This window comes from Nicotiana tomentosiformis, chromosome 5 (genome assembly GCF_000390325.3).
Source record: "Nicotiana tomentosiformis chromosome 5, ASM39032v3, whole genome shotgun sequence".
Taxonomy (NCBI): Eukaryota; Viridiplantae; Streptophyta; class Magnoliopsida; order Solanales; family Solanaceae; genus Nicotiana; species Nicotiana tomentosiformis.
In genome coordinates, this window is record NC_090816.1 from 125,819,035 (window position 1) to 125,829,392 (window position 10,358).

A 10,358-nucleotide genomic window follows, 5' to 3' on the forward strand; every position below is an offset into this window, starting at 1 on the left:
TAAAGACAAAAATATTATAAAGAGATATTCAAAGCAATGCGTTATAATATATATATATATATATATATATATATATATATATATATACTATATTATATATACATAGTATATATAGTATAGTATAGTATAGTATATACTATATTATACTATATATACATCTTAAGATATATATAAAAAGATAAAAATATTTTAAAGAGATATTCAAAGCAATGCGTTATAATTTTATTATAAAATTAAAAAATCATGGCAATATCTTTCTTAGTTTTCCTCCCCCCTGTGGAATGAGCACAACAAGGTGCTAATACCACCATTGAGAATAAAAAGAAACTAATCAAGATGTGCCAAAATATAAGGTACATATTAATTTATATGGTATCTCTTACAAATTTCATAAATCTTTTAAGGTCCGGAGGAATTTTCGTTGGTGGTGGCGGAAAAAAAGCTTGGTCATCACCGCTTCCAGGCGAAGCATCATCCTCCGCAAGTTCAGCTAGCATTTCTTCGTAAGCTTCGTCTACCTCTAGTTGTGATTCAGCAAGTCCAAAATTTCTTCTTTCCGAACGGATCCAATCTCTGAAAAGTACTGATTTTTTCAAGCTCTCGATCATAGATGCTCTATAGTCACCGAGTTGAAGTCTTGCTTGACTGAAAGCGCTCTTTGATGCCACTGTTGGAGCTTGAATAGTTAAAATGTCTCGGGCCATCCTTGAAAGAATCGGAAAGTGTTTTTCTTTGTCCTTCCACCATTCCAAAATATTAAAGGAGCCGTCGGGATTCACTTCCTCAATTCCCTGTGACAAATAAATTTCAAGCTCATTTAGTTATGAAAAATCACTAGTACTAGAACCTTGAGAACCCCTGAACCCTGCCCAAGCACTAAGTGCTCTTACTCCCGCAGTTCTTTTAGATGATTGAGAACTAGAAGAAGGAGAAAGAGTTGGAACATTTGGTCTAGCATGATCTAATGCAACTTGATAAGCATTATAAATTGTTTGAACATTTATTTTAATTGAGGCTATTGCATCCGGAAGTTTAGACAACTCCTCATCTTCAAGTGCTAAACCGTTATAACAGTTTCATACCAAAATTGAGGACCTCCTAATTTCATAGTAGGATTTAATAATGCAGCAACACCGTAAATAGGGGGAATAGGAAAAAAAAATATTTTTTAAACTTTTTTCTCATAGAATCAATAGCAAGTTGATAAATTTCCCCACCATCTGAAATTTACAAGTTCTGCAATATAAACTAAACGGTTAGAAAAAATAGGATAATATTGCCCAGAAAATTCATTTGTAGCAATATGAAATTTTTCTAAAAAATCTACAAATATTTTAACATTAGCCCAATCTGCATTTATAAGGTACTCATCATCATCACTTACATGAGCATTAAACGTTGAGTTTATGGGTTTTCTATATTCATATGCAACAACTAAACTTTCATACATGTAATTCCATCTAGTCGGACAAGGTTTAGGAACCTTTCTTTCTCTTAGGCCAAATTTATCGCATCTTTTAAAATATTCTCTAAGTCTACTTCTATGGTTTGAATAAAAAAGCCAATTAAGAGCCATTTTAACCTTTTCAATTTCAACATTTAAAATTCGTATATCATCACCCACAATTAAATGGTAAATATGACAAATACATCTAACATGAAAAATGTTACTAAATGCAGGACTTAGTGTAGTGGTAAGCGAGGCTACAACATTTGTGTTACTAGTAGCATTATCCATTGAAACTGACATTATTTTATCATTAATGCAAAAATATCTACAAATATCCGTAATCGTGCTAGAAATAAACTGCCATGCGTGACGTGAATTAATTATTCTATAAGCAATAATGCGCTTTTGCATTATCCAATCCTCATCAATCCAATGACTGGTAATAGTAAGGTAATACCAGTTGTAATAGCAACACGACAATTTATATGAGTAAATAAATAGCGCAAATATTATTCATATTCATGTTTATATTTATAAATATTGCTCTTTACGGTTGTGCGAGGAAAACCTTTATAAGTAGGATTATAAAAATTTCTAATATAATGCACAAAGTGAGGGTTAGAAGGAAAAGTATAGGGTAAGCATGTAACAGTAACCATTTTTGCCAATTCTTCCGATATTTTTTTGGATCATAATATAAAATACCACGGGTAACAGTGTTAATTCCCGATTGAAATTGATTTGACCCGGTACTAAGGTCAGCCTAACTAGGTGCACTTGTCCCCTCGGCCAAAGCTTTCATACGAAAATATCTAGCTTTATCTTGAGGGTGTAGCAATATGTGTTTGGTCAAACTTTTCGCCCCTTTCCGCCCCCCCCCTCCCGACTTCCAACATATTTAAAAACTAACTCTTTGCCACAAGTTTTATACTTAGCCCTATTTTTTTCTCTTAGTTGAGTAAAAAATAGCCAAACAAGAGATGTTTCTGCCCGTTTAGAAGGTTGTCTAGAAAAAGTAGGGGCAGTAACAGGAGGATCAGACGGGGCATCATTTGGATTATTATTAGTTGGGTTAACTTCAGGAGCAGGACTAGTGGGTGTATCGTCATCCGGTTGCGTTTCATCAAAATCTATTTCTTCATCATTATTTTCATCAATAGTTGGATTACCATAAAGAACATCCATATAATCATGGTTTAATTATTCATCGGGTGCAATATTATGAAAAAATTGACTTCCGATAAATTATAATAAACTATTATCGCTATCAAGAATAAGAGTTGTAGGACGGGTAACAGGTTTGGGTCGGAGAGCCGGGGGAAGTGGAGGAGGAACAAATTGGCCACTAAATTCACCACTCTTGAATTTTTCCTTATTTTTACTAAATATTTTTTTAAAGGAATAATCCATCTTAATCAATCAAGCAAAGTAAATAAAACAAACAAAACTATAATATTAAAACTTAAGAGTTGGAACGAGTTTACCGAAATGACGAACAACTTGTTGAAAATTAATTATCGTTGAAGACTTGAAGACTTCAATTCACCAACTTCACAATTTTGCACAAAATGTAACAATTAAGTAAGCAATTATAGAAGAATACTAGAGAGAGATTGATTGAGATTGATGATTTTGTGAGAAAAATGAAAGAATTAGGGGGTATTTATAGTTAAAAATAGGGAAAAAGTATAATTATAAAAAGTTTGAGGTTAAAACAAAGTTTGGGGGGGTTAAATGGCTATTTTGCAAATAGCCAGCGACTATTTTGGCAGACCAAACGACTAGTTTTTAAATGAACAAACGGTCAATATTTTTTCTTTTTAAAAATTATCCGTTGGGTCCGGATAGGCCCGTTTAGGACCGCTTGAACCGGGCCACTTCTCAGTCGGTCCCGGTCCCAAACGATCCCGGTCTCGCGGGCCTCGCCTATAGGACCGGTCCACTACCCAGCCCACCTCCCCAACAGTCCCGGTCCTATCCGGTTACGACCATTTAGGCCCATCGTCCATTTGGGCTTGCGGTCCTGGGCCGGTCCCGGTTCTAACCGGCCCACATGCTACCCTTACTTTAGAGTGGTTACATGGTATCATTTTTACATCACATTGATCCAATAAGAAGATTTGGAAGTAGAGGAAGATGTGCAACTTGCTCACCAATGTGTGCTTCCACACTTCAGTATAAAATATACTAGTGTATTTATTTGGACACGTATGTTGAAGTTTGATAATCATTCGAAATTTATATATTAGAATGCTTTAAAATAATTTATAAATTCATAATTTTACCAGTAAAGAGTATTTTTTTACACATAAATATTAGTGGATTTATATGTAAAACGAAATAAATGAATGAAAGTTTCTTTTTAAAACAACTGTACCGATCCAGTAAATTGGGCTTTTTCTATTTGGGTTGGACCAACAGACTAACAGATTCCACAGCTAGCGGGCCTAGCCCTCTTATTCATACATGGTAGTTATATGGTTTACGAAGAGAGATCTTTACACAAATAGCCGGATTCATGGCTTATTTTTTTCTAGTCGATATATATATATATATATATATATATATATATATATATATATATATATATATGTCGGCTATTTTTAAATTAAGAGATTAGGTGAACGGCTATTTAGGTTAATTTTTCTTACTAAAACACTGCTTAAGAGAAACAAAAAGAAAAAGAAAACCACAAACAGACCCTACCTGGTCAAGTTTTTAAAAATTAGACCAAATTTGAGGGGGAAAACGTGATTTTGAATAGTAGTAGAAATAGTTTCTACTCTATATAAGGAGGAAATATAAAGAAGAATTAACCCAAATAGCCGTTCATCTAATCTCGTAAATTAAAAATAGCCGACGGATGTATAATTCATGTATAATTGTATATAATTAATGTATATCTATGTATACCGGCTAGAAAAAATAAACATTGAATCTGTTCGGCTATTTGTGTAACAATCCCAAATATAAATTTGTAACTTCTCCTTGGAAGCAAAAACAGAAACTTAACATTTTAAGGACAAAGAAAACCATTATAAAAACTTATATTTATCAAACTATCCTCCTTAATCAACCCATCTACATCTCTCACTTTATCCTTTCTTGCCTCATCTATAAGTTACATAATGGGTTTAATTTTTAAGTGAACCTTTATGTGTCATTTTGTAATTTAACACTCAAAAATACTTTTCAGAAACATTTATCAAACACAAATTATTTCTTTAATACTGGCAAAATACTTCTCATAGGATTTTTAGTCAAATAAACTTTACCATTCTTCCAAAGTACTAATTTTGAAACTCTACGTTAAAAGACGTCATGTTAAATAAGCAAAATTTTAAAGTTTGGAATAAACATCCTTTAATTTGTTTCTATGGATTTGTCTGTGGTGGTTTTCAATTACTTTTTGGTGCATTTCACCAAACATTTTGTTACACTATCAACAATATAAACAATAAATTCAGTGTAATCCTATCACATGGTGAAGATAATGAAGTTGTTTTCAATATACTCTCGACTTTTTGTTACACTAGCATTTGTATATAATAATAACTCTCGGATAAAAACACCCTTTACTTATAGATGGATTATTTCTTGTGAACATAAATCGTTTATTTTTTAATAGTCACCTAACTCTTAACTCTGGAGTCCTAGCTCATGTTTTGTATTGATGATTATAGGATGAGACACATAGAAATTAATGTCTCTTAGGTAGATTCAAAATTTTAAATTAGTGGGTATATAGTATCATTGTACTTACTATTGTTTTGCTGTAATGGAAGTGAACAAAATATAAATATATTTTTTCACATACATTATATAATTTAAGTCGTTTGCAATAAGTTTTGACGAACTACATTATATATAATTTAAGCTGAAAGCAGTGAGTTTCGCGAATTCATTAACAATGTTTCACCGTAATTTATACTTAACTGCTGTAACAGTTAGCTACGAGAACTGATCTTACAGATTTCATTTTTTTCACAATTATTCATAACCAAACTATTTTGGTCGTATAAGAATGTCATTTAGGGTTGCATGTCTTTACAATAAACTAGATTCGCTTAGTATTAGCGACCAATACATATATAATTAATTGTTAATTAAACCTCCATATAGTTTCTGTATTGAGGCAAGCACAACTTACTAGGGCGGACCTACATTTAAGGTTATGGGTGCTCGAGCCATTGACCCGACAGGTTCTCGCAACTGTCTTTCAAACAGGACCTCGAGAGGCAAGCATGGATGTAGCTCTAGGTAGGGAGCGAGCTCATCTTCATTGGATGTCTGATGAAAATGGAGGGTTTCAACTGAGCTTCATGAATTAAAGAGAGGACTCAAGACGTCATAACCTGTGTCGAGCCTATGAAAGAGTATGCCCGAGTGGAGCTGAAGATTTTGGAGCTTCAATTACTCCAATTTTGAATTTGAAAAAAAAGAAAGAGATAAGATATCTCATTCAAATTTTACACTAAGCTTTTGATATATGTGTCCCTGTACTAATCCAAGGAAGGAGGATATTCAATATAATCAAACAACAATTCCCAATTGTTTATATTTTGAATTATTCGGAGAATGCAATATCTGATATATATAAAAAATATAGATAATAAAACCTAATTTTTTCCCCTTCACTCAAAGAGGTAAATAGGGTCCAAATAGAGATATGTAATCCATAACAATGTATAGTAATGTAGAAAGGAGTAAAAAATTAAAGCTGATTATTATATTTCACTGAGCATCCAATAAACAAAAAGTCTATTGAGTGTTTTTGGTTTATCAACTTTATGTTAAAGGTTGTGAGCACCCACAACCTTAAAATATTGGTCCGCCGCTGCTTAATTATTACAATATTCAATCAAAGTAGCACTGTAATGTGAATAAACATTAATGATCCACACCTTCTTTACCACCAATTCTATGGTAAGCCGATAACTATAAACATCACATTGTCTCCCTCAATGGAGAGCTGTTATGTTGAAGATTGATGCATCAAATTACAGCTCATATTGTTAGCAAATGTCCACTGGGATATGATATATTATAATAACTCATGTTCTAGTCTAGCACTTAAGAAGTTTGTTGAAAGGGTCCCAAATTAAACTCTCTACTTTCTTTCCTTGGACCTCCATTTTATGTGGTAATAATTTTGTGGCAAAAGTGTCTAGAAATATTTTGTGATAGCGTATTATAGGAAAATTCTCTTTAGATTTGCCAAAAATCTTTGAAATTTATTTAATTCTCTTGAGGGTGGCTTGCTTTGGTTTTGGTGTATTTCATGTAACAGGCTATGGTCCTGAAATATGATGTCCGACCCTTATGGACTAATGAGAAAAGGGCGTGGAAGGTTTTGATCCTTTTGTTCTAGGAGGAAATTAGGTGGCCTATTCCATCTTAGCGTCCGTCCAACACACAACGTCTATACAAAGGATTGCGTATGAAAAGTATTGAAACCGTCCTTTCTAGTAAAATTGCTGCTGTCTTTTTTGCTGTTTTTATTGTTGCCGGAACTATGTGATATGATTCGGCAACTATCCCGATTGAATTATTTGGCTCCGCCACTACTCCCAACTCCCAAGCAGATATAGACCGGTAACTTTCAGTGTCAAGGCATAGGATCTGATTTCAAAATCTCTAACTTGCTATGTGTCTGCAACCGGTATTCTAAAACGTTGGAGTTATTTTTTCTTGGAATTTGGTTGATTACAAGTTCATTTTCTTGGTTTTTAAACTTTGAATAGTGACATTTTCATAAACCAGTTCTCATGCTATCGTTGCAACATGCCATGCATTATTTGTGTTGAAGGGTTAATTTTTACATATAGTCACCAAACTTTATCTATTATAATAAATTACAAATATATTTTGCCACATAAAAGTAAGTGAACCAAACAAAGGCGATAACAATATGTCGGACTTGAATCTTGAAACCACCAACAAGTTAACATTTTTATTTAAAATTATCAAATACGTATGACCAGTGGCGGAGACAGGATCTCTGCTAAAGGGAATAAAAAAAAAGTTAAAAAAAATTAAAGAGACCATGGCCAATGGAAATTAAACCAGTAACCTCACAAATATTTTGAATCTCCTTGACAACTAAGCTACGTTTTTGGATTGTGTCAACGCAATTCAAATTATAATATATAGAGGCACAAACGAAATTTTTTCTTACATCTACATTGTGATTTTCTTCTAAATCTGCCCCTGCATATGGTTGGGTTGTACTTAAATGTCAAAATATTTTGCAACAATTCATCGTTAGCCGGAATGACTTATATTTTTTGAGATATATCAGAAGGAGTAATATACAACAACAATAACATATCCGGTCTACTTCCACAAGTGGGATCAGAAAGAGTAATATAAATAACACACATTTTCAATTCATCAATTTGATAAAAATAGAGAAGCAAAGTAAGTTTTCTTAGTGTCTGTTTGCATCTTACTTCCTGCGGTTCACTTTAATAGATTTTTTGATTTTTTTTGTAGTCCACAATATTTGATTTTTTCATATATCAAAAATGAATGAACCACTTTTTTCCAAAAGTTACCCTTGGAGTCAAGAGTCTAGGAGTATTTGTTATATTTCCAATGAACAAATTAAGGTTATATAATTAATTTTATTATTAATTAATATTAAAAGGTGAATTCTTTAATATGTGTGAAAATAGCCAAAGATCCATTAAATTAGACCGGAGGGAGTATTGATGAAGGAAGTCATATTGTATTAACCTAATTGTGGTCCTAAGGCATTACTAGTAAGTGGCCGTCACAATTGATTGAATGCGATATATGAAAATAGCATTAATTAGACTATTTAAGAGTATAGTTGGGCTTTGTCCCTCAACTCGTTATATCTAATTAAATTCAACAACTGAAAGTTCCTTGTCTTCACTATACAACTATGTGCCATTGAAAATGAAGTCACATATTGTCTTTTGTCCGTAAAAGTTATTTTTTTTTTGTTTTGATTTTTTATTTTAAGGGTAATTTTGGAGGAAAATTGTCTTTTTGTTTAAACGTGAGAAAATAAATAATCTACAAAGATGAGTATTTTGAAGGAACAAGGATATTGCGCCAAATTGAAAACGTTTTACAAATTCATTGAGATGTAACTACAAAGTTATTAGTCGGAAGTGAATACGTTTGAACCTCAAAGAGAGAAAATTTACAAGTTTGATGACTCTGAAAGTCGAATCATCTACTCTTTCCGTTTTAATTTATGCGATATACTTTGAGTCGATACCGATTTTAAGGAATAAAACAATGATTTTAGAAATTTGTGGTTTTAAATATGTTATAAGATTTATATTGCTATAACACTTTTGAAACTTATGAAATTATGGTCTTAAACATACCATAACATTTGTGTGACTATAAAAACTTCTCATTAAGGAAAAAAATAATAATATGTAAGATTAAACTTTTATCAAATATAAAAATGTGACATTCTTTTATAGATGGACTAATAAAGCAATAGTAGTGTCACTTATAACTTGTTTGGCCAAGCTTCTCCTAGGCCAAAAATACTTTTTTAAAATAAAAGAAATACATTTTTTAAAGTTGAGGTGTTTGGCCAAACTTTTACAAGAAGAAAAAAAAGTTTTTTTTCGGTAGAAGCAGAAATATTTTTTGAGAAACAAAGAAAAGTAGCTTCTCCCCAAAATAATTTCTTTTTTGAAAAACATAATTTAAGAAAATACTTTTCAAATTAATTAACCAAACACAAATTACTTTTCACCGAGAGTACTTTTTTGAAAAGCACTGTTTAAAAATATACTTCTCCAAATAAGTTGATTTGAAGTTTGGCCAAACAATCTATTAGACCAGAATGAATGGAGGATTAACTAATAAGACTGATGTCTCTAATAAAATGATTGGAGAAGAACTTAGTCACTTAATTGCTTAAGTTCGATAATTCTAAAACTAATTACCTACCAACGAATAGAAAACCGACCTGTTATATAGGGACGGCATTATATAGGGGCATTAAACTTTAGTTTTAATTGTCTCAATTAAAGAAACTACAGATACATAGTTTGATCATTAATCAGTTTCATATCTTCTATCGAGGGGATCAACTTCTCCAAATTTTCTTAAAAGGGAAATTGTTAAGGAATTTTTTTTGATAATTTCAAATGTCAAACTAGCCATTGACTAATACAACAGAAGAGGGCCCCTTTCTATAATAACATTAATGTTAGGACAACCTTAGATTTAGAGAAGTTGGTTGAAATAGCAATTTTCTAATCACCAACTTTTCTTCAAATCTTAATTGCAATGCTTTGTGACTTATCATGATGAGGAATAATATAGTAGTACGTAGTACATACTAAGAGAACTTGTAATTAAAGTTGTCGCCATGTGATCAGGAGGTCACTTGTTCGAACAGTAGAAACAGTCTCTTGCAGAAATTCAAGGTAAGACTGCGTACAATAGACCCTTGTGATCTGACCCTTCCGCGGACCCCACGCATAACGGGAGCTTAGTGCATCTGACTGTCTTTTTTTTTTTTATAAAAAAAATCTACGAAGAGATTAACGAAAGGAAAGATAAATAGGTTAAAGTAAACGAATCGATAAAAGTTGAGCAATGATTTGAAGTTTATTGATTCTGAGCTTTGCTTCTGAGCCCATAACCTCTCATGGTTACGTTATTGGATTCACAAATATATTTAATAGATTTTCTAATACAAATACACGATTTAAAAACTACTAGATTCGGCCGAACTCGTGGCTAATAATCTAGCTGCGCTCCACTACAAATTTTATTGACATTATAAGTATACATAACATTAATTTAAGTTTTTATTTCTGTCAATCATGGGTTTTGTATCATAGTTACTCTTAATAGTAACATTATTCCAACTAACTTTTCTAGCTGTTAAATACACAATCATTTC